General features: G+C 39.5%; 1 long non-coding RNA gene across 1 annotated transcript; it reads right to left on the bottom strand.

The window, feature by feature from the left end:
• Nucleotides 1–1,166: 1,166 nt before the first annotated feature.
• LOC122813495 lies at nucleotides 1,167–11,727 on the bottom strand. Its single transcript, XR_006366696.1, has 3 exons — nucleotides 11,351–11,727; nucleotides 5,276–5,320; nucleotides 1,167–1,333 (listed from the first exon to the last, which is right to left on the bottom strand). It is a non-coding gene; the product is annotated as an uncharacterized LOC122813495 (long non-coding RNA).
• Between the last annotated feature and the right edge of the window lie 14,948 nt (nucleotides 11,728–26,675).

Raw genomic sequence — 26,675 nt, 5'->3', positions numbered from 1 at the left:
ACAAAAAGGGGTATGGAGCTAAGTGAAAAATACACCGAGGATGGAATGAATACTAAAACGACCAACAATTAGGGTTTTGGCTCTTAAAAACCTGACAAATAGCTAGAAAAATATCACTTACCAGGAGCTGGTAAAAAAGATGACCTCATTAGCGAAGCGGCAAACGAGATGTGCGTAATTGCCGCCTTGCATCATGGGATATGGGGCTGCCTCGAGCTGGTAAAAGTGACTCTCGAGCTTAGCAAGTGACGAGTCGGAGCCAAGGATCGGCTCCGAACCCATCCAGCAAGAATGAAGGCGAGATTGCAACTTAACATCCACCATTAACCTTTACACTTTTACAGCACCTTCTTCAGGAGTTAGGCATATAAAAGACTGGTCTAGAAAAATGCAGCTTAAATACAAAAAATGTGTATATGTAGCTTAAGAAAAAAAGAGTGTGTTAGTATAAGAATAAAAATACCACACTTGGGACAACAGATCAGTAAACACTAAAACTGTCAGCTACAACTTACAAGAACAAATTAGCAATGAGCTTAATTAGGTATATAAAGCTTTCAACTACACTGGAATCAGCCTAGCTCTGCAGACCTCAAGTATTAACTTATTAGAAATTTGAGAGAGACTGTTTTGGAAACCATTTCACTTACAGTGGTACCAGAGTTAGCTTAATATTGGTTTCAGATCACCTGATAACACTCAAACGTGGCCCAGTGACAAAACTAAACTTACTGTGACAAAATAAGATTACAGAAAACTGTAAGGATACATGGTAATACTAAATTATTCCTTGCTAGACTGGCAATATTTACAAATGCATAAGCTAAATTTCCCATCAGCCTACTCTGTGAAGGCTACTTATTACTAACAGCTGAAGAAATTCACTGCAGTCACTTTACAGGTTTAATTTAATATAGCATGAATTTAGACATTATCCATCATTCCTGCAGTACCCATCCCAGCTATCCCTGTACTAATCATCATTCCTGTAGTACCGTCTCAGGGTTGTGATGTCAGTCATCCTTGTAATACTCAGGGGTGCCAACACAGAAAGTGCTCCAAACCTACTCAATGCCTCTAGAACACCCTTCATTTAGTTACCGGAATGCACAAACATTTGGTTTACCCTCCAAAAAGTCCTTCTTTAATAAAGTACTCACGTTTAGGAATGTCGAAATTTCTGTGAAACATTTTTTGCCAGGATGGAAACATTCCAAGCTGATCACATTCTCATCTGTAGTGCAGTTGTAGACACTAATCTCATCTGCAGTGCAGTTGCAGGCATTGATCTCATCTGTAGTGCAGTTGTAAGTATGCTTGGAGCCATGTCGCACTAAGAAAAAATACACATTTCAAGTCCAACAGAGTTTTAGGAATACCAATCATAGAAAGTAGAGATATGCATGCAGAAAAGACACAATATTGTAGGAAATTAACAAAGAAGGAAAATACACATTGTAGGAAATTAATAAAGTGGCTTTGAACTTCTTAGCAGAAGATAAAAGGGTAATTCCACCCACCAGGTAACATCCAGCTCTCACCCTCAACACATACTCAAGTCAATATACCAGCCTGATGGATCAACTATCCCTGATTCCTAACCACACTATCCAGAACATCCTATCTTTATATAGTCAGGATTTGCACATTTAAGACCGCAATGTACTCTAGTCACAGTAATGGCCATTCTACAGGAGACAATGAACCCAACCCAGGACCAAACACACCATAATGTAAAGGCCCAACTTTAGGCAGTGGGCCCAATCAGGAATATCTCAATTACAATCTCAAACATCACTTAAACTTGGTTATTCCCAACTTTATTCTATAGAAATATACTCTCTTTGAGGGCAAAATCAGAAACTGACAAGATGGAGGGGGTAGCAATATTAGTAGACAGAACAGTACATGTAAACCCAACACTTACTTCTACACCCAATATCATCTCAGAGCTCAATCTAAATGGGTTATTTTTACAGCTACAACATATATTGGGTTGTTCACTTGCCTCCACACCTCAACAATTCTACACAATCACAAAACCATTATCAGAACTTGGACATAATAGACGATGCAACCAATTGACATGCCTCACTTTGGTTTTAATCCGCTATTATATTTTAGCAGCAAATCAAATGGCACATCCTGGCTTCTTCTCTACGTTAATTATTCTAGTATGCTAGACAAAATGTGCTCATTTCAAAGATTACCTAGTTCACTTAGTGACCACTATTTAATCACAACTAGCTTCTAGGCCACATTGTTAAAAATCTCTCCTAGTATATTACCATAAAGACATTCCTGATAGCTCTGACAATACTCAGAAGTATAGCAAACTAATTGAGGCATGCTGTTCATTTGTAGTGCTATCATCTCAACTCTGGCTAAAATAAGAAAACTTACCTGAACCTAAAGTACCAACAAGTTGTAGTATATGGTACTGATGTTTATACAAACATTTACAAATGAACCTATATAGTGTGCATTCAGCATGTATATTATTACAAAATGTACTTATCTACATAAACATTTGTACAAGTCACATTACAAATGAACCAGTAATGTAAATACACACACACACAGTGTGTATATGTATACGTATATTACATATACAAATATATAAAACAGTACACATGCACACAAATTACCCTGCATAATATTATAAACCATTTTTAACGCTGAATAATAAATCATAACACATTTTAAAACTTTGGAAGCTACACTGAAATGTAAATACAGCCGTATACAGGAGAACCATCTGTGGCTCCATGCTGGCTGGCAGTTTCCAGGAAGCTAAGGCACAACACTGCAAGTGGGTTACCTGGCCAGGAAAGCCATTAGCAAAGACCAGGAAAGACACTCCAGCACATCCCTCACAGTAAGTTACTGTACCCAGTATTAAATCCTTAATGCAAAGGGAAGCTGAACAGCAAAGACTATTTTTTTCCAGAGCTTCTCACAAATAGAGGGAACAGTATTAATTCAACCAACATTCTAGAGGTCAGTCAGAACTTGCTCCTCATAGGTTCATAGGTGTGTACTAGGCTAATGGCCCTGGAGCCTTTACAAGCCTAGCCCATAGGACTACCCTGGCATTGTGCCACCCGACCTTATTTCCCAATGCCTCTGTCGAGCAGAGCCACTGGAGTGATCCCTGGGGTGAATTTTCTATTTCCCATCCACTCATCAAGACTTTTCTTGAAGAGGGCCGGTGAGGTGCTCTGCTCGACGTGTGGGAAGTCTATTCCATAGCATGGGCAGTCTCTGGGTTATGAAACTGTTCCTCCAGCATGTTCTGTCAATTGTGATAATGAGGTTGAGGTCTCTGGATCGTGTGGTGTGGAGGGATTGGGATTTCTTTAGATGTAGCATTTCAAACAGAGCTGGGTCAGACATGGCTTTATAAGTCAGAGATCGCCTCTAAGTAGGCAATATGAGACAGAATAGTTGGGAGTTTCTTTGAGTCTGTCCCTATAGGACAAGTAATATGTAAAGTTCACTGGTCACCAAGCCACTAAAGGCTCAGAAAGAATATGATGACCCAGAAGGCAAAACAATAAAGCTCAGAATGGTGTTGCCACAAGAACCGAAGTTTAATCCACAAGACACAAGACTGTTCACACTAATGTCTCCCAATACACTGCCACAAGAACCGAAGTTTAATCCACAAGGCTGTTCACATTAACGTCTCCCAATACACAGTACTGTGTATTGGGAGACGTTAATGTGAACAGCCTTGTGTCTTGTGGATTAAACTTCGGTTCCTGTGGCAACACCGTTCTGAGCTTAATTGTTTTGCCTATAGGACAAGTGTTTAAGGCCTAGGTTCCTCTTTGTGAGGTACTTTTGGAGCCTCTCCACTTGTTGCAGGTGTCTAGTGAGGTACATGCCAAATGGGGCATTGTACTCGATGATTGGCCTAATGAGGGAAGAGTAGAGGGAGGCAATGACCTCTTTCTTCCTAGATACAAAACCCTTAGTAATGAGATGTGCCACATAGGACTTTCTGGCCACAGTGGCAATGTTGTGGTCAAATGAGAGGTTGCTGTCAACCTGTGTTCCCAGATCTTTAATAACGCCTTCTGTGTTCAGTGGACTACCACTGATGGGTAATTCATGGGAACTGGGTTTTTCCCAAAGGGGATGATGACATTTTTTTGGCATTGAGCTTAAGGCTATGGTTCTGACACCAGTCGTTGGTCTCGGTGAGGCACTTTTATAGGATGTCAACATCACTTGGAGAGTTAATAATAGCTCCCAACTTGCACTCGTTTGTGAACTTTGTCATCCAGAGTCCCTTCTTGTTAGCCTGGACTTCAGAGAAGTAGATACCTAACAGAAGAGGACCCAGGATCAAACACTGTGGGACTTCACTTGTGACTGGTCAGCAGTCTGACTTGGAGTCAGCTACTTGCACACTGTGGGTTCTGTGAGCCAGTCGGCAACCCACCTAATGGTGTAGGGGTTGATGCCTAGCTTAGTGAGTTTTTCTTTGATTCCTGAATGGGGAATGGTATCAAAGGCCTTCGCCAGACCAAGGTAGGCTGTATGAACCACCATGCCTTCATCCACAGCCCTGGTGACTGACTCAAAGAAGTCGACCAGGTTAAGCAGGCATGATCTACCCTTCACAAAACCAAACTGTGTGGGATCCAGAGTTTGGAGATTCCATATATCCTTGTTTATTAGGTCCACGATGAAGCATTCCATAGCTTTGCATATCACACTCGTCAGGCTAATGGGGCAATAGTTCCCAGGGTCTGTAGTCACTGCTCCTTTGTGGAGAGGGTTGACTGTAGCAGTGTGCCATTTGGTAGGGACAAAGCCTGAGGTGAGGCTGTGATTGAACAGGGCACACAGGTGAGGTGCCAGTTCACTCTGTAGTTCATATAGAACACAGCCAAGGATACTGTCAGGTCCCATAGAAGCTGTTTTCTTCTGGACAGTGCTGTTTTAACCTCTGCAGCAGTAATACTGGGTGCCTGGCAATCTACTGGTATTGTGATTGTTCCTTTGGGGGGGGGGTAAAGTTGGCACTGAATCTGTTGGTCAGTATACTGGCAATATCTGTTGGCTCGGTATAGGAGGTACCACTGTGCAGTAGCTCAGAGCAAATCTGGGTATTGTCGTGGAGATTCTTTACATAACTGTAGAAGGCCTTGTGGTTGTCTTTACTATCTGCTGCAATTCTGTTTTCATAGCCAACTCACTCATACAAGTACAGGTGAATAAAATGCTATAAGACAAACATTACGTTTGGTGCTACATAACTTACCTGCACTTCGCTCGTCTTCTTCTGCGCTGGAAATTATACATACAGCTGTTGTCAATGAAAAAAGGGTTAGTTTTCAATCTTACACTTTAAAAAACTGAAACATTAATACAAGAAACCAAAATGGCTTTAATGTCAAAAGTGCCTTTTTTTTTACTTAATATGAAACCAGGTTAAGTGAATGAACTAGCCTAACATGGAACCATTTTGAAACAAAACAATTATAATTGCAATAGTCAAATGACATTCCAAGTATTTTTATTTCTGCGTATCATGAGAACACCTCTATTTAGACATCACAGGTAACTATCCAAACACAGCTAAATGCAGTATACCATAATGGCATGTCAGATAAAAGTACTAAAAAGCAATCAGATAAAAATGGTAATTTGGACTGCCAGAAGCATTTTCTGTGAAAGGTTACAGGTCATTAGGTAATCACAATATCATGATTTCCTCACAAAAACACCCCTGTGCTGACCCGACCACTGTGTACTGTGCTTCTCAAGTACCCTAAACCACAAAATGAATAAGGAGTATAACCATTACTGCAACCCTGATACAGCGTGACTCCTAGTTTGATAAACGTCCAGGAATCATATCCATTCTTTATGAACATACAATCTCTAGATATAAATTAATTTGATTTCTCGGGTACCTATCACTTCACCGACAAGTCAAAACAGCGACACTCACATGTTCGACTCCACATCATCGACACTTCATGACATCGATGTTACAGGTAAGCGATCTTCCCCCTCACAGGACCCATGGTAGCACTCGTTTCTGTCTTTTAACGCGTAAGGTTTACGTCAGTCTTTAAAATTTACCCTGACAGCGTTGTCCTTACCTTCTTAATAGTGAAACGAGTGCTACCATGGGTCCTGTGAGGGGGAAGATCGCTTACCTGTAACGTCGATGTTATGAAGTGTCGATGATGTGGAGTCGAACATGTGAGTGTCGCTGTTTTGACTTGTCAGTGAAGTGATAGGTACCCGATTTCTCTATACTAGTATTTACAAGGAATTAAGAGCATCTGTAACCTGGAAAGCATGGTGCCATGGTCGGCAGCACAGAATCTAATTTTTTTCTTTCTTCTTAATTTGATAAATTTATTTAGTTAACTACATAGCAATGCCACACCACTGGAATTTAACCCTTACAACAATAATCTCTGTTTTTCTATAGTATGTCAACTAAAATATCACAGTCAAGCAAACTAACTTATAGGTTGCTACAGCCTTTTTTTTTTGAACAGATAGTTTTTGTGTGTGTTACCTGCTCATACCTTTGACCGGCTCATCTCTATATTGATTCTCCCCACCTACTTATCTCCCTCCCCCTATTTTTCCAGTGCAACTTAGGCTATGTCTTTTGCAAACACCATTTTTTAAAAAACAAACCTCACCTGTGCGGACCTGTCCACTCGGCATACTGTGCTTCTCCAGTGCATGTTTCTTTATTGCAGCTATAGATAAGTGCTAAAATTAGCTATGTTTCATGAGTCTACTGTTTGCTAGATAAAAGTGTTTATTTTAGACCACATAGAGCAGTACCGTGACCATATTCTAAGTCTGAGTGTGTCGATCAAGAAGCATTAGGTTTTGGGATACGTTTGATGTATATATTGTTGCCAATTGTTGGATACACAGAGCGTAAGCCAATCAGCCAGAGCTAGGCAAGTTGCAATTAGAGTCTGATTTTAGCCTTTTACTAACTATGGATTTCTGTGCAAGGTACCTATACTGTATTAATTAAATGCAAGCAAGTTAACTACCAGCGTTAGATCAGTTACTTATAAAGAATTTTTTTAAGTTTCTGCTAAAGGCATATTATTCATTATACTATTTCTGCCTGTATCAGTCACTGCTATCATAGTGGCTAGGACTCACACCCATATAGCCATGGTACAACTGATTTGCGTCTCATGTGAGCACATTATTTGTAACCTTGAACACATTTCATTAACTGTATTTTTTTTTACTATGAATGCTTACTCAGTAAGGCAATGAATGTATTTCAAATACATACTGCAATGAATGCTTACTCAAAAAGGCAATAATGTATTTCTACGTATTGCACCTCACGAAAAGTTCACATAATGCACAAAGTCTTTCATTTTTTTTAATATAATAGCCAAACTTTCCCTCTCACCATTCTGCCTCCATCTATTTGTCATTTACCAAATGCCCTAAACCACCCCCTTTTGTTTTTAGAGTATACAAGGCTTTCTTCCTTGAAGACTCATTTAACAACCCAAAACAAAGCCCTTTAACACCCAAGTAGGTGTTGTACTTACACATATCCTTTTTATGCAAGCTCCAAGGTCTCATAGGTTCATAGATTAGCACTAGGCTAACTGCCCTTGTGGGCCATTTTAAGCCTAGGCAATTACCCCATGTGAGAATCAAACCTTGTACCTGTGTCTGTAAGTGCAACACCTTAGCCATTATGCCAATCTCCCACCCCTCAACCTACAAAAAAGTGAAAAGTATATACCTTAGAGTGCAATAACTGGGAGAGTGAAAGAATAGCTTCCACTCCAATTATACAACCTTAAAAAGTATTCTTGCAAAATGTCCACTCAATTACAAAATAATGAATATGCAATTAAAAATGAAGGCTTCCATGCATTTCTAACATAAGCAGTCATTCTTCACAAGGAAGAAGCATAAATATAGTGGCAAGTACAGAAAACTTCTGGAAGAACCTCATGTTGATCAGGAACAAAGACAGGAATGGTTAAGGAGAGGCGAATTCAAACCAATAGATGAAAGGTTAATATTGGCGTCCCAAGATAGTGGGCTGCTTACATGTTGGTTTATTAAGTCCACTGAACATCTGGGAAAAACAGACAAATGTAGGGTTTGTAAAACCGATTGGAAACAGTTGTATACCTTGTTGCTGGTTGCGACATACCAATGGCAGAAGGACTGTATACTGAAAGACATAATAATGTGGCGAGACTGTTGCACTGCGGATTGTGCTAACATTATGGTATTGAAGTGGCCGAAAAACACTGGAAACATGAGCCACAAAGCATCATAGAAAATGAAGAAGTCATCACATGGGATCACCCATTACCAATAGTGCAAAAGATAGATGCTAGAAAACCAGATATAGTGGTCCAAGAAAAAAAGACAAACCATTGATCATTGAAATTGCCACACCCAGTGACTACAGTGTCCTGTGTACAGAGATACAAAGTCAAAATATCAGGATCTGCAGGCAGAAAGAGAGCAATGTGGAAGAAAGATACCTAGACAATTCCAATTGTAGTAGGAGCAACAGGTCTTATAAAAAAGAATTTACAATCTTATTTAGATATGTTACCAATACATGTAACGCCATATGAACCGCAGGAGGAGTCATTACTGGGCACATTGCGGGTGCTACGAAGAGCACTACTGGCTAACATCAAAGACTTAAGCAATACTAATTTCATGAACTTTAATCGTACTTTGAGTTAAGAATGGGGTCCATTCCCATCATGGTATTAAAAATCCAAAAGACTTCTAGAAATTAAAAAAGGAGATATTGCAGAAGCAGTCAGTTCTGGGCACAAAGCCAAAAGTGCTCTTCGCAGCACCTGCAAACAAAGATTGAAACAATACTAATTTCATAAACCTTAACCCATACTTTGACTTAGGAATGGGGTAAACTCCTACTTTGGTATTATAAACAAAAGACTTGGGAAAATTAGAAAGAGACATTAAATCTAGTCAATACTAAAAAACAAAACTTGGTCAGTTTCTCCTATGCACAAATCTAACTAGGTGTGCAGTGAGGCATACATCGCTCAAGCAATGGGTGTGTAAATTAATGCATGAGAAAGGTAACCTTTAGGGCATAACCTCTTTTCCTTATCTGTTAACTGTGTAAACTGGTCAGCAGACCATTTTCAGCTAAAATCAAGGCCGCATGCACGTGCAACACTAAGCTCTACATTTTCAGTCAGTTCTTGTATCTACATCTAGTTTACATAGAGTGTTCAGTTTTTAAAAAATGCCAACAGGTGAGGGAGAGTGGGCCTGAACAAGATGGCATCCTGCCAGGGCAAATGCTCTATTACTCTGCTGCCTTGCAGTTACCAACTGCAGAGACAGATTCAGTTCTACTCATAACCACAAAGAGGGTGATACAGGTTTAACAATTATTACACAGCAAATGTCTGAGAAAACTTGGTGCAGTTTCGTTACAGGAAACTTTATAAACTGTGAACCTGAGACTTAACAGAAGGCTCTGTCAGCATCTGTTTTGTCATCTTGCATTCAGGTTCATTAAGATACAGTTTATGCTCAAGACACAACAAATTAATTCTTCATTCCGCTACCTGAGCAGTATCCATCTGTCACGCCGAGTCTCAACAGTAACAAGTGTTGACAATAAGTGGTATAATTTGTCTACAACATTTGTTGAGACACCTCATTTTAATTTTCAAATTCTCTAAGATAGCAACCATCCTCAGTACTGCCCATGACAGTTTAAACTATAATTATGATGCCTTGCAGTAAAAAAACAAAAACAAAGCAGAAATGAATATTGCCCACTAAATCCCATTATGTTAAATCATGGCATACAGTCAAAGCTAACAGGAATGGAGACATATACATCTGTGACAAAACCTAAAAAAACTGACATAATAATGTTGCAAATGTCACACTAAAGATCTGTCTTCCCCCAGAAATGTCTATGCAGTTTGGGTGCTGCTCACGACTGACATCCATACTACTCGAGACTGAGATTTCCTCCTGTAATTAAGCTCCAGTACAAATATGCAACGTAACCATAGCACATCATGATACAAAAGAAAGCTGGAAAACAAGTTCCTGATAGTTTTGGATTATCTCAAGGTAGAAGGCAAAACAGAATTCTCTTCTAAATTGTATGGGAACTTCTAAGTGCTAATGGAGGATGTTGCTGTCAGTGGGTTAGAAAGATGGATTAGATTATCTGGTCCAGTAAAAAGACTCTCAACCATACTGAAGGAATGTATTCCAGAGATGTAACCAAGCAAAGCAGGACTGATCCTACACCAGGGATTTAGCAGTAGTAACATTAAAGTCTCTAGATGGAGAAAGAAGGCTGAATTCAGAGAAACATGTAGGACACTTTACTACAATGTTACACTAACAAAACAAATTTAGAGGTTACATCTGCACAACTGTTTGTGAAGGACTTTTAATTTAGGTTTAGATTCCCATAAGAGGTACAAAGGTAACATTTGACAAATATTACAAATACAGGGCACTTTTTTTAATATCGGTACTATTAACTTGAAAAAGCCATCAAAATAGAATATGTTTACGCAATTTAAGAAAACCCGAGCCAAAAAAATCAGGAACAACCGAGAGGGGTGGATCGCTGCTTATTATTTTTGCAGTAATGTGTAATGCGTGCACCGCAATTTTACACAACAGCCACCATAACTGCTATAAATCTCGTCATTGTGAAACATGCAACTAAGTTTTGCGTTGCCCTGTACAAGTCTGCGACCTCAAAAAAGTAAAAACTCTTATCCAAGAAGAGTAAAGCCGATTCTTAAAGTTCTGTGCCAGACCCAGCCCCATGCAGCCTGGCATTCCTTTCTGAAAGTTGATACCGGGAGCACCTCCCCAGCTTGCCACAGTTGTGACAGTGCGGTCCCCCCAGCTTCACAGATGTGACAGTACGATCCCCTCCCCTGCTTATAGTCATGTTGCACAGCTCTCAGCTGTACAGATTTTCGCAGAATGTCCAGATTTTTCATTTTTGCCTCATTTTTGGACCGCTTTACATGTGGTTTTCAGATAACTTGGTGACAATTCACCACCTTCTGCGCGGAGTCTGTGACATTTTAAAGACGTGCGTGTGTGGATGTGCCTTCTTTGAAGGTTAAGTGTCGGGCCGGCAACTCGACACCGTAAAAATCCACTGTAAATAAGCGGACCGGTTATCCGCTGTGGCAACCCCTAACCGGGAAAAGCCGAAAGACATCGCTTTTTGTGACAATTCTTTAAAGAAGGAAGTTAGAAAATAATGGCTGACATTTGCGTTTCATACTTCATACCCTTCAGAAAATTTGCGTTAATGCTATACCTCTTAATCTATCAATTTGTGGGTACTTTTCCGTTAACGGATAACGGGGCAACAGTGTTCGGAAAAGTATCAGTGTAAGATATCAGCCTCAGAAACAGCGCTGTTAAAGGGTCCAGATTTATTGCTCAAGACGTTAAGAGGTATGTGTGGTCTTCCCCAGCTTGGCATAGTTGTATCCGTGCGATCCCCTTCCCCAGCTTGGTATAGTTGTGTCCCTGCGATCCCCTTCCCAGCTTCAGAGTTGTGACCCTGCAATCACCTCCGCCAGTCTGACACAGTTGTGACCGTGCCGATACCCTCAGACAGCTTGACAGTTAGTTGCGTCCATGGGATTCCCTTCCCCTCCCCCACGTTGTCAGAGTTGTGACGGAGCGATCCTCCGCTTGACTGAAAGCAGTTGTGACGGTGCATTTCCCTCCCGGATTTAGGCATGGGCGCGCGCCGGCCCCTTTTAAAACTTTTTTTTTTTATATAAGTTGCCTCTTTAATCCTGTCACCAAACTCGCGCCAGCCCCTTTTTAAACTTTAAGTAAGCTACCTCTTTAATTCTGTGTCACCAAATGCGCCTGTACGGAGATGCGATTGGAGGTTGCAGTCAGAAGATTTTTTTTTTTTTTTTTTTTTTTTTTTTTTTTTTTTAAACAACCCCCCCCCCCTCCCTCCAACATCTCCGTTGTAATTTAGGCGGGTTCAACCGTTGGAGGGAGCTAGCGTTCGGGCTAAAGGTGTAGTAAGTTAGTATTAAATGGACCATTGCAAAGTTTCTGAACTGCTGAATTCTTATTTATAAGGAATTAAGTTCATTTAAGAAAGGCCAACCGAGTCTGTCTAGAGGATGTTTTTGAAAATTGTTTTAAAACAAAAGATGCTAGAATCAGTCTCAGTACCAGAACCATTACTAGCCTTTTTTTTTTAAGTGTTTTTGTGTGTGCGCGAAATACTAGAGCTACTGCAGTTATTTAATTTTATGTTAATTACGTTAGCAGCCCCAAGTTTGAGGTTAAACCATAGTGAACTTATCAATCTGCATTTTTTTACTGAAGCGGTGTTGCGATGGCCCGACTTACTAGTCAGGTGTTGACGTGTATGTGTAGTTTAGCCATGGTCGTACTGATCAATCTACGCAACAGCGCTTTTTTACAACTTTATACTCTGGAAGTTGTACTTGATTTTAAATAATTATTTGATTGTATTGCCTTATGTAAAACATGAGGTCCAGTGTACGTGTAATGTGGGGATGCATATATAATTGCAGAATTGCCACTGAATCAGGACGTGCCTTCTTGAAGCTAGCGTGTAAGAGGTTTAGAGTAACCAGGGAATTCATACATGGCTAATTCTGCACTTTGCTCCACTGAAACACTCCTGAACGTTTGAGTGGCGGTTTTTTACAGGCCCTAAATCATAACAAAAACGTGTTCTGCTTGTAAGTACTGCGTGTTCCTTCAACGCAACTTTCCAGTAATAAGTTTCACTGTTTTCATCACGGAGTTTGTAAATATGTCTAGTCTAATACACGTAATCTGTAGCAGTCCTACAAATAGCACTATCATATCTCGGAGTTCTTTTGTCATATATTTGTAATGGTGTACTTGCAAATTATAGAGTCTAGAGAAAGGGTCCACTTAAAAACCCAAGATCTCCAAGTTTGGTGTCCATGTAAAATGTTTATGTGACCTTAAGTCTGTCCAGCAAGGTAACTGGAACAGCTAGAACTGTGTAGGTCTGCTGAAGAAAGTACCGATGGCAGTTTGGTCAGTTTATAACCAAACTGCTCTGACAATTACTCTAGGCTGTCTCTTTCCCAGCCATGTTTCCACAGTATTGCTTTCACCCACTTTTTTCAGTTTGATACCTGTGACTTGTTAATTTCACTCCTCTGCTGTACCTCTCCAAGCTCACATTCATCCTCACTGTGTTTCAGTCTTAACAGTCGTTTCCATCAGCACACTTTCCATGTCACATCACATCTACTATCACTACTGCTGCTGTTCATCACTTGCTGGATCCTAATTGGCTGGCTTATGTTTTTTTCACTCCAAATCTACTCCTGAACTATTTTGGCTACTTATCTGAAAATCTTATCTGTAGTTATTCAAGATATTAACTCTTGCAATTATTTATTTTTGATATGTTTCAAATGCAGTTTACACCTGCTGTATTTTTTTACTGCTACCTTTTTTCCTTACTGTGTATGAGCATGTCTTGAAACATTTTGTATACATTATTTTACTCTCTTACTATTAATTTTTTTAGGCTAAGGTTATGTGTACCTATTCTGTATTGGTTTATTTTTGACATTTGTAATGTTTGTCATGTTAATTGTTGGAACTTTTCTCCCTGGGCCTCCACTAAAAAGGGGCTAATTATTCTCAGCCCAGTGGATAGTCCCAGTAAACAAATGTAAAATAAAATAATTTAATTGATCCGTAGATAATTCCTCGACCAAGCTTTCTTGCCTATGTTTGCAACTGTAGTTATGATTTCTTGATTATATCACAGAGCTATTGTAAGTATTTATTTACATAGCAAGGAAGCACACTCCTGGAATTCTACCTAGATCACTCCAGTGATGATCAGCATAAGCCTCTGATTGTGTAGGCTATTGAAGACCGTGAAATATGCAAATTGCAAATGGTGATGAAGTATTAAGGCTCCATACTAATTCTGCAATTATTTATACTTACTCGTCCTTCTTTGACTTGTCACTTGGGTGCACAGAGTGTTGCAGAGCATAAATAACAGAAACCATGTTTTGCTTGGCATAAAGCATTTATGTTTCAGTCAATAAAATGCTATAATATCTCCATCACACAGTTTGCAGCCACATTTAATTGTGTCTTTCGTGTATACAAAACGTCAACAATAATCCTAAAAATGTCAGTAATGTTTTAGGAGATCTTCTGTTTTCAAATATGCTCATACTGAAGTACGTTTACTGCTAAAGAGTTTAGGAAAATGGTCCTCGTTAAAATTCAAGAAATTCAAGTTGTTCCTACCCATCTGGTGCAGAGGAAAGAAGCATCGACTGGGATTCAGTTGAGATGTGTTTGACTAGCGACACAGGAGTTGGAGAGGATGGAATAGGGAGGGTTGGAGTAAGCAGCCACTGCCAGCTTACCCATCCTGGGAGGAGGAATGTAGCTTTGACTTATCACATAGGTCCACAGGGTGTTGCACATATGGGGAATGTACCTCTTGAGCATGTACTGCCCAGAAGTGCACATCTTTAGTCAGAGAATGCATATATGGATGCATGCATGCATTCTTCTAGTGAAAGGCAGCATATAGTGGAGCTCAAAACAGCTGCCACAGGGGGGTAGAAGCTCCAGGGATTGGTAGGGATGTCTGCTGGGTCAAAAAGACTGTCCCCCTCAGTGTTGTTTGACTATTGCCTCTCTGGGAAATTAATGAGCTGATCAGTCCCTCTGGCCTGGGGAAAAATGGCATACAGCTATCTCCTGGACTAGTGGATGCATGGCTCCTGTTCAGGTAGAGGAAACAAAAGGTCAGTGGAGTGAAGGTCAGGGAGCCATTGGGCAAGACTCAGTAGCTGGGGAGAAAAAGGGAGATGGAAGTTGCATACCTATTTTAAAAATGTTAAGTGACTCTGCACGACTACTGGAAAAACAGTGGAGAAATCTGGTTCTGATATGTAGAACACTGGCATCAGCTCTGCATGTTTCATTAATTTTTCCATGATGGACCTTTCTTGGTTTATGTGAGTAAAACCAAATGTGCTTTCCTGGTATACTTGCTTTCACTGTCGGGTAGCTCAGTCATTCAAATCTATGCCAGTCCATCCTATGATAATCTGTGATATTTGGCAGTTTAGTGTAGGGGATTATGGCTGTTAAGGTTATTAGCTGCTAATGAGTTTCATCCTGTAGTACAGTGTTTGATTCCTTCAGCCTGCATCTGGCTACTGAGTGACTTTGACCAGGTAATTAACTGGGCAAGTTCCAGTTTGCCCCTGAAAAGAAGCATGCTTCTAGTGTGTTTACCCAGTTAACAAATGAAAGTAATAAATAGTCTGTGCTGCTCATGTTCATAGGAGTGTACTAGGCTAATGGCCTTGGAGCCTTTACAAGCCTAGCCCATAGGATTACCCTGGCATTGTGCCACCCAACATTAGTTCCCAGTGCCTCTGTCAAGTAGCCAGACAGAATACAGTTTAATTTTAAAATAAAATTGACAGAGTTGGAAAAACTACTTTGAAAGTGCTGTCGAGTGTGAGCCAGTGATCCACATCGAGGTAATTTGTACATCTGCTATGACAATGGAATGAACTGCTAACTTACTGACTGATTTTGGCTGAGATTTGTGAAATTTCTTTGTGTTAAATGAATTACTTTGATTCCATGCTGCTTTGTAAATGGGCATTAAATCATATTAATGTTTTTACAGTGACCAATAACTTCCATTCCTTGTCTTTACTGTTTAGTTTGGAAGGTCTTATTTTACCTCCTTTAATACATTATTTTTATTGATGAACAAATGAATGATGTATGCAGTACTAATATTTCTTACAAAAGCAGTTTAAATAGGTAAAGTATGCTATGTGACTGTGCATTAAAGTTCTGCATGCAGTCGTACTGCTCCTTGGTTAGACAACAAAATGTTCAAATCAGTAATTCTGTAAGCACTCCTGCAGCAAAGGTAAAGCTTTCTTCAAAAAGAATGTTTTTTTTACCTTTCTAGTGAATTAAAACTTTCAAGTTCATAGTTTCATATGTGAGTACTAGTCTGTTGACCTGAATGGACATTTTAAGTCTGGCCATGCTTTCCATTTGTGACCCAGCTATGCTATGTTATTCCATAAGTGTTTTAACTATCCATACTTCTCATTTATAGCAGATAATTTTGTTTGGCTCTCACCTTCACATTATCAGGGGTCCCTATTATAAGGTAGGGTGTTTAAGCCCTGTCTCTGTCTATTAGTAAGATAGGGGTCAGTCCTCGGTTAATTTTCTATTTCCCATCCTCTGGTCTAAATTATGCTTAAATAGGGTCAAGGAAGGACTTTTTTTTTTTTTATATATATGGGCAGTCTGTTCCATAACAGTGGTATCCTCTGGGATATGTATCTGTTCCTCCAGACCATTATGTTGGCAGAACAGGTTGAGGTTTCTGGACTGAGGATTTCTAATACCAATTTACTTGCGGATGTGCAGTAGGTCCATTAGTATTGGGTCTCTGGATGCCTTATAAGCTAGGTACAGGTTGTCTCTTAGTAGTCTGCATGAAACAGTGTAGAGGCAAGGCTTTCAGGCAGTCCATGTAGGTCATATACCTTAAGCCCACTATTCTTTTTTTAAGGAGCCTCTGCGGAGGATCCCATTATTGCAAGTGCCTGGACGAGTACATCCCAAAAGGAGCATGTTAGTCTTCAATGGGTCTAATGAGAGCTGAGTTAAGTGGGATAATGACCTCTCTGGACCTCACTTTTTTTATTTTACTGGTCTAATTTCCAAGGTGCCAAGCAGTACGTTTGCGAGTGTGCCCTGTTTGCCGTGCTAACTACAACCCCTTATGCAGAGTCTTTAAATAATTGTTCTGGTTTAATGCAATATATATTTTTTATTATCATTGTGTAAAAAAACAAGTTTGAGTAAAAAAGATGTTTTATTTGACATTTTGAGTAAATAGTTTATTGTGTTAAATAGTGTCTGTTGTACTATTGCAAAACAAGTAAATAAGTGGTCATAGTGTTTGGAGTGGTTATAGTAACTTGTTAGCCAACAGAAATAAGTACGTTAATTTTTTTCAGGTTTTTCATTGTTTGTGAAATGATTGGACTGTATTCCCACAGTACACTCCCAACCAGAAAAAGACTTTCATTTGTTTCTGTGATTAAATGTCAGCAGTTTACATGAAATTATTATTTTTATTGCAATGGTAAAATTTAAAGGGTTGCTTTCTGTTGGATATATTGCCGTTCATCCCTGACGTTGAAGTTAGCACTTTCGATTTATTTATTTCACATAAACAAATCGGTTCCAAAATAGTTAAACCTTTTTTTTACTTCCGGATAGTGTGAAGAATGGGATGACAGTAGGTTGATGCCATCATAATTTATATTTATGAATTATTGTGGTCTTAATATTTGCAGCAGTAGTTCGAATTGTTTTCTGGATTTTAGTTAACTGTAGACACAGTTATGATATTTCTTCGAAAGCTGCACTTTGTCATGATCCAGCTGTTAATTTCCAGACAAAACTTGTCGGAATTAGTGTGTACAGAAATGTGTTTTTTTGCTCTTTATTAAATGTTGATGGGCAGACTGAGTGAGTCTCCAATGTACATTTTCTACTAGAATCTCCTACGCCTTTTTTTCCTTTTTGGGTAGACTATTCATATTTGCAGTTTATTCATTTTTTGTGGGAACGTTTGTGTAAAACTAATTTGCTCCATGTACTTGTAGTATGTGGGATGTATTACCATTAAAATGGATTTCTGTGCACCTTTCTGAATGGGAATGCTAGATTACAAATCTTCAGTTTAAAAGGTGTGTGTGTGTCATTAGTAGAGAGTAGTAAGTGAGGGATTTGTAAGGGGGAGGTGTTGGCTAGGATGATTTATTGGCGACCCATGTCCGTAAGGGACAGAGCCCAGACCAGGGGTAAGTTTACAATTTTCCATCCAGTTGTCAAGGTTTAGTTTGCATAGGGTCAGGGATGAACTCTGTTTTACATAGATGAGGAGCCTATTCCATAGTGCAGGGATTCTGTGAGATGCATCTATCGCACCATCATGTTCTGTTTATATCACAAATTTAAGTTCATGTCCTTGGGTGTAGTGTTTCTGGTAGTGGTTTGTTTTGCTCGTGTGCAACAGATCCATCAGATCTACTTCACAAGGTCAAAATTCCTGAGATGAAAAGAGTGAAACTTTAATTTACTACACAGGTCATAGCCTATTAGGTTGGTACTAGGCTATCGGTCCTAGGGCCTATACAAACCTAGCCATAACAATTCCCTGGCTATTTCTTCCCATGGTATTTACTTTCCTGGACCCCTGTCTAGCAGGGTGACTGACATGATCCCCATGGTGAATTCCTATCTCCCATCCAGTTGTCAAGGTTCCTTTTTAAAGAGGTGCTCTGCTTGACATGTATGGGCAGTCTATTCCAGAATCTGGGGAGTCTCTGGGTCAGGAACCTATCCCTCCAGCATGTTTTGTTCATTGTGATAAGGTTTAGATCCCTGGAGTGTGTGACTGAGGGATTGGGATTTCTTTGTGTAGCATGTCCAACAGCTCTGGGTTTGACATGCCTTATATGTTAAGCAGAGATTCACTCTGAGTAGGTGATATCACACTTTTCAGTGTTTAGTGTACTGCCACCTATGGGGTAATTCTTGGGTACATGTTTTTCCCCAAAGGGGATAACTATACATTGCTTGGCATTGAGCTTGAGCCCATGGCTCTGGCTCAAAGCATCCGTTTCTGTAAGGCTCTTTTGTAGAATGTCCACAAAAGTTGGGGATTCAATAATGGCTCCCAGTTTGCAGTCATCTGTGAACTTTGTTAGCCAGAGTCCCTTAGTTTTAGCCTGTACTTCAGAGAAGTAGATGCCAAACAAGAGCAGTCCCAGGACTGAACCCTGAGGTACTCCACTTTTCTGGAGCTGGATTTGGAGTCTGCTGCTTTTACAGTGTGGGTTCTGTCAGTATGCCAGTTGGCAACCCATTTAAGTGATGTAGGGATTAATCCCCACCTTAGTAAGTTTATCTGATTAGAGAGTGGAGGTTGGTGTCGAAGGCCTTGGCAAGGTCCAGATAGGCTGTGTGAACCGCCTTACCCTCGTCCACAGCTCTGGAAACTGATTTGAAGAAGTCGGTCAGGTTCAGGAGACAAGATCGACCACCCTTCACGAACCCAAACTAAGTGGTGTCCAGTGTCCGAAGGTTGCCAATGTCTTTGTTTTATAAGTTCCATGATAATACGTTCCATGGCCTTGCAGATCAGGCTCGACAGGCTTATTGGGCTATAGTTCCCAGGATCCAAGGTGGATCCCCCCTTGTGAAGTAGGATAAATGTAGCTGTGCGCCACTCCAGTGGGCACGAAGCCTGAGGTGAGGCTATGATAACATGACCAGGTCATTTTGTGGTTCGTGTAGTACACAGCCTGGGATGTCATCTGGTCCCATGGATGCTGTATTCTTAGCTTTGGAGAGTGCGTTTTTTACCTGTGTGGCTGTGATTACCGGAATTTGACAATCTTTTGGTATTGAGATGGGCCCTTTAGTAGGTGAGAGGGGGGTGAAGTTTGCACTGAATTGATCTGCCAGAAAATTGGCAATATCCCTGGGATCAGTATATTTAATGCTATTCTTTTGTAGCTCAGAGCAGATCTAAGCATTGCCATTTAGATTCTTGACATAGTTATCGAATGCCTTGTGGTTATCTTTGGAATCTTTTGCAATTATATTTTTGTAACTAGCTTTGGAGAATTTTATGAGGCATCTCAGCTTCTTGCTGAGGCTGGTAAGAGGTTTTTTCATCATGTGATTTTCCTCTTTTCTGCAACAGTTTCTTCCTTTTGTTGTAAAGTTTGTTTATGGCAGTGGACCACTATATTGGCTTCCTTTTTTGGAGGAGAGCATCTTGGTTCTGATTGGGATGGCACAATTCATGCACAAGTGGATGTGCTCATACAGTGCCCTAGTGTAGGATTCAGCAGTCAAACTTTCAGTTCCTGTCTGCATGGGTGTCATGAAGTTTGTCACTTCTGACTGGAGTCGCATGAAGTTGGCTTTGGAGAAGTTTTTTTTACAGAAGTTTCCTTACTGGGGGGTGGGGGAAGGGATGTGGATGTCAAGGGTTATTAGTTTATGGCCAGACCTGACCAACAAGGGGGTGACTATAGGTGTGGATCATAGAATTCCCATGTTGGTAATGACCAAGTCTAGGATATTGGAGCCCCTGGTGGGACTATGGATTAGTTGATCCACTGCAATGGAATTTATGAATTCCAAGTAACGTTGGGCGAAGGTGTTGGCACACGATTAGTTTTCCCATTTATTGGCAGGGTAGTTGAAATCTCCCAGTTTTAGGGAGTTTGGTTGTATCTTAATATTCTCCAGTATGTTTAGAAAGGTGCAGTGAGAATCTTGAGGCATGGTGGGGGATCTATCAAGCTACAATTTGGATTGCAGTCTTACCTTGTGTTAGTTGCACTTGGAGAATTTCAGACGCATAGTGTTAGGCAACTAGCCTGGTGGTGTGAATATGTGCACTCCACCTTAGTGTTTTGGTCCTGGTTTGGTGGCCAAAAAGTATAGTTGTAGCCTGGTATTACAGGGGTAATACATTAAGATAAAGGGGTAAATATATCCACAGCCAGTAAAAAGGACAGAACTTCACTTTTTTATATAAATAAAAGCTTATCCTTGTAGCATTTTAGTTGCTTATTCTGTTTCTTATAAACATTTAGGTGTTTCAGATACAGAATAACTGTTTTTTGCAGCTATTACATAAAATATTATAGCAATAACCCACGCCTAGGTGTGGGTAATGCTAAATTTACCCACGGTTGGCGTGGTTTGGTCGAGGCGAAGCCCGAGGGACCAAACAAAGCCAACCGTGGGTAAATTTAGCATTACCCACACCCAGAAGTGGGTTATTGCTATTATTACCATGACATTATTTAAGAAAAGAAACTATTCCTTTTCTTAAATAATGGCATAGTATAATGCCTGTTTGCTGCCCTTCCGCAGATGTCTGGCATCCGCGGCAGTTCTGATGTACTGCGCGCCTGCGCAGTACATCAGAGCTGTGGGCAAAAGCAACGGAGAAAGCAAGATCTCCGTTGCTTTTTTTTAGTGTTTCGCTATGTTAAATGAGTTTAACATAGCGAGACCATTTTAAAATAAGCAACGGAGATGTCCGTTGCTTATTTTAAAGCTGTCTCGCTATGTTAAACCCATTTAACATAGCGAGACAGTGTTTTAAAAAAACGAGTTATACTAATGGAAAAAAGTCCGGGCGACGGACCTTTTTCCATTAGTATAACTCGATTTACAACGGGCACGCTGGCCAATCAGCGTGCACATTTTGGGGGGGTCATGGTATAATATATATTATACATGTATTCTTTATATTTATGGCATCATTTTTATGCTTACCAAAATGTGTTTAGTTCAACATGCAGGTAACCTGATGTTACACCTTTATTTATGCAGTTTCCTTAAAGGAACACACTATTCAAATCCATTGCTTGCTGCTTCATTAAATTCGGTGCATCATGTGGTACATATCATTGTGGCTCAGAATTCCATCCCATGATTGAGTGGCCAAAATAAATGTATATTGTGGCAGCCAGATTTTCTGTAGTCTTTACTCCTGTCTAGATGATGAGGTCATTTAATTTGAAATATTCCAAATGATGGAACAACAGTGAGTAACTACAGTGTGAGGGAAACCAACTGGGGTAACATTCTTCATGTTTGTTTACACTAAATGTGAAGTTGGACTTGCAGTGTCTTAATTTAAAGAAGTCGACAAAACTTACTGAAATAACAGATTTTCATTGCTGCACACATATACTGTAGGAAACCCAGTCTATATTTAAGATGGTTATCAAAATCTAATATATTTCCACCTTATTGGTTTTACATAACTTTAATGTAAATTTTATTTATTAGATAAGAAAGATCGAGGGAGGAATAAAATGAAAGCTTTTTACCACACAGTAAATTTACATGTAGAATGTTTTGTTCAGAATAATTCATTTTCCCTATTTCAAAGTCAGAAAATGTGAAATGTATAATGCAGCATCTTATTGTTTTTCAGGAGAGGGGTGATTACCCTCCATTAATGCTTAATGTGCACTGTGTACAGTTTTTCTCTGTCAGACTTCAAGCACTCTGATGTAATGGATTGCGTTTGTGTACCATCCTTTTCTGTTTCTACTGAATGTGAGCATTAACGTGCTGTACTTTGTAAGCATATTCTTCGTAATACTGCATTTGAAAATTTTAACTTACAGGGTCACTGTAACAGTAAATTTTAACATTTGTTTACCCACCTTAATTTTTTATTTAACCACCTTTTTAACCCGCCAGAAGGTTGAAATTTACTAGTAGTGTCTCTTCCCTGTGAGGACCCATGTCCTTAAAGGTAGCAATGCTGAAGGTGTAAGACACACATACACATTGTTCATTGCTCTCTCCTGTTCTTCTGTGTCTGACTTGCTAATGTTCTCTCAGTTTATCCCTGAGGAAAATAAGTGCATAGTGGCTAACACTGTCTGTCCTGCACTATTATTTCAGTGGAGTACTATTTGCAGAGCTATAATTTTATAAAAAATGCAGCTACATTTAGACATAATCAGAAGTGATTGTCTTCTCTCTTAGAGTTAATATAAAAGTGCTTGTTTTGCTGTGGCTACATTATTAAATTGAATGCTGTGAGAATTGTCTTAGATCTAATAAAGACATTAAACTTGAGGCATTTAAAAGCTTTGTCTTAATACCTTGCTTCTACTTCATATTCTAGTAAGAAGCCCTCCACTAACTCTGCAGAAGAATAGAAACAGCTTTAAATGCTGAGTAATACTGCACACTTAAAAATTAGACACTTTCTTCTTTACCAGCATCTAGTCCTCCCAAATAATATAGGAAAATAAGGAGGAGGCTGACTGAGAATGTGTATTATTGGGTACATCTTCTCCTCTTCCAGCTAAATATGCTGTTATCTCAAGAGAAACTAACACTGAAAACATAACCCCCTACTTTTGATTGTAAATGCTTTGATAGGGAATAACTTTCTTAAAGAGCATATAAAATGTATGTTGCCTCCAGGGATGTTTACTTGTCTTTACAGTCCAGCTGTTTAGTAACCATCAGGGTTGTCATTGTTGATCAGAGACCCTCCCCCTTAACATATCTGTCTTTGTGATGACTTCTAGTACAGTATTTGTTTTATTCTGGATCAATTTGACTACAAGTCTGTCAGACCCAAGATTCTGTTTACATACCTACACTTTTCTTTTGCCTTCCTTGCTGGGTTGCTACCCACCCTACCACACCCTCAAATTACCTTTCCAGCACAATTATTCAGGCCTCAGCAAATCCTTGAGCAGGGATGTCGGGTCACAATCACAAACTGAGTGCAAGTGTGTGAGCCTGTGCTCGGATTCAAGCATACACTGTACATTTGAAGCTCAAGTCTCACACACGCTTCTTGTTGATAGCTTTCATGTTCTATACACCTCCAATCACCATTAGTGGCTATTACAGTGGCATGTATGCCCACCATTCGAATGTGAATTAGCTTCTGGATCATTGATTAACTCACACCCAAGCCATTCATCTCACTTTTTGGTCTAAAAATCATACACATGTTACAGGTGGCACTGATGGACATTCTCATGGTCTATACAAGCTACACTCTTTTTGTTGGTGACACCTTTGGATATGACCTGATCTTGTACAAATATTATGTTTGACGTTAACAGATATTCAGTATATCAGCTATTGGATGACCCCTTGTCTACCTATTTCTACTACTATATCCACAGCAGAATCACATACAGCTGAGTGTAAGTTGATGTCTTTACACATGTCAGACCTTCTTAAAGTAATCTTTTCATAACCACCAAACCTAGAGTCCCACTTCCTCCCCAGTAGTCGGCTAACCAGACTGCACCCCCCTTTTGCAAATTTCTGGATCCGCCACTGGTGTGGTACATAGAAAATGGGGCATTGCACTTAATGAGGGGTCTAATAATGAAGGAACAAACTGGTATTATAGCTTCTTTGGAGCTTGAAGAGATACCATAAATGATACGTTGTGTAAAGTAGAACTTTCTAAGCATGATAAGAAATGCTGAGGTTAAAGGAACATTTGCTGTCAGCATAAATACCCAAGTCCCTAATGATTGTGTCGGATTCAAGTGGAAAGTCATCAGTATGATGTGCATTAATAATGATAGAGTTATTAAAGGAAACTGTGTTGAATTTCTTGGCATTATGGATAAGCACATAAATAGCACTCCAATCATTTGATTGGTTTAACCCTTGTTGGTAAATTTAAGCATTAGAACTGGATTTGATATTCTCCCAGATTTATTTACCATAGCCTCTTGATAAGAGTTTTCTTGTCAGAGAAAAGAAAAAGTCTTAGGACAGATCTCTGTGGGAAAGCACACATGACAATTTTCTGTCTAGAATAAATACCTCTAACATTCACTCTAGAGGTTTGGTCAAATAGACAATTAGAAAACCATCCGTGATTAATGTTGAACAACGGTACCTCCATAGAGGATAGTGCTAATTGCCTTGGCAAGTTCCGGTAGGCAATGTCGACTATATACCCCTTATCTGTAGCCACAGTGACACTTTTGGGGTACTCAGGCAGGTTGAGCAGACATGCTGTGCCCTTTATGAAGCTAATCGAGCGTGTACCATAGATAGTGTCATATATATCATTTATTAGGTCAGCTATAATAACATCCCTACACGTGCAAATAATAATAATGACACGAACAGGCCTTTACTTCCCACGGTCAGTAGAAAGAAGACCTTTAGGCAAAGGCACCTCAGAAGCTGCTCTGTACACCACGTTCAACAGATGTACAAGGGGGTTATTAGCTAGGTATTAGCACCTCTAAGCAAACATCAGGGATATCTCCAGGAAAAGTGGAGCTGGTATTTTTATTTGTAGACAGTATTGAAAGGACTTGTTCCACAATGATTTTGGTAGGGTATGTAGGAGGGTGAATTGGGGCAGATGAAGTGGGGTGAAGCTGGAAAATAATTTGTTTGGAAGAAATTTATAAATGTCTGTGGGTTAGAGAAGGAGCTGCCATTAATGATAAATTCAGCAAAAAAAATGTTCCTACTTCTAACCTTCCTAATACAAGTGAAAAGGGCCTTATGGCTATATTTTAAATTAATTGCAAATCTATGTTTATAGGTCAGCTTTGCATTAATGGTATGTTTGAGTGGGGCTTTGTATTAGAACAGTACCTTGCAGAATGCACAGTAGCAAGTACCGCCTAAACCCACCTACAATCCAACAATCAATGAAGTGTTAGCAAAGTAATATTCAAACCGATGGTGGCATGAATATCCATCATCTTTTTCTAGTTTACCCTTTTCCTTGATGTAGTGTGATCTCAAAGTTGGTATATTTAATTTGCAGGGGGGGTGAGGTATGCAGGGGTTCTTGCCCCTCTGCAAAAACAAAGAAAATATACTTGCAGTTATTCCACAATCAGCAACGAATGTATGCATGATCAACAGTCAATGTATGCATGATGTCACACTGAGATCTGCATGGCTGTCAATCATGCATCTTTTCCATAGGATGACATGCCAGTTTCACCTGTCAATCACTGAGACCATGCCCACTTCAGCTCAAACCGGCCTGCAAGGTACTGCACTAATACAAAGCCTTGAGTGACTTATTTACCAGTTTTAAATATTATTGATGGCCTGGAGCATTTCCTTTTTAGTTTCTTAATATGAGAGTGCCACTATACAGATATTTTAAACTTGCATTATGGTTATGGTGGATTTAGGCAGTACCGTACATCTTTTTTTTCAGTTTGGGTTCTTCAGGACCTGAACCAATCAATGCTGTAAAAAATCGCGCCTAACTCAAATACATTGGAGACGCGATTGGAGGTTTGCAGAGTCAGGTGATTTAATCTCCTCAATAATTGCTCCTCCAAATACTTCTCCATTGTAGTTGAGTTAGGCGAGTTCAGTTGTTTTTTTGAAGTTACGATAGTAGTCAGCTGCAGTAGTGACTCGAACTCCAGCAAACTCCCTTCAGCAAGTCTGTGAGTCTCTCAGAGAAGTATTTCTTTTTTTTTATTTTGTACCAAAGAGCTAGTTGATATTAAATTAAAACATTTTAAAAAGACTTGTCGGGTGAAGTGTTCCAGAAATGTAATGTCACATTGTGTGTTTAGTGCCTACATTTAAAGTGGTGCTTTTATATGTAGTGGTGTTTTTTGTCATGTCTGTGTGTTAGTATTTGTTTAGTTTAGCGTAGATAAGTGGCTTGTGTGTTCCGGTGTAAAGCTTAATGCCGTTTTGTAGCTGGTTAAATTTATTAATTTATAATTGATTGCTTAGCTAGCATGTTAACAGTTGAACAGTATAAAATTTATATATTTATATATTATAATATTTAATTTAAGAGTATTAATTTATAATAAATTTGAAGTATGATAGATTCAATTAAATTATTTGGCCCAAGATTCTTGCATTGCCCATTTCTGAAGTTGCGGTAATTTCATGACTATCAGAATAGTTGCACCTTAGTCATATTCTTGTGTGTGTGTGTGTGTTTTTGTTTTGCAGTCTTGATA

This window comes from Protopterus annectens, chromosome 1.part1 (genome assembly GCF_019279795.1).
Source record: "Protopterus annectens isolate FY-2018-M chromosome 1.part1, PAN1.0, whole genome shotgun sequence".
NCBI classification, from domain to species: Eukaryota; Metazoa; Chordata; order Ceratodontiformes; family Protopteridae; genus Protopterus; species Protopterus annectens.
Note: the sequence above shows the minus strand (reverse complement) of the source record. Positions and strands in the feature narration are given on the sequence as shown.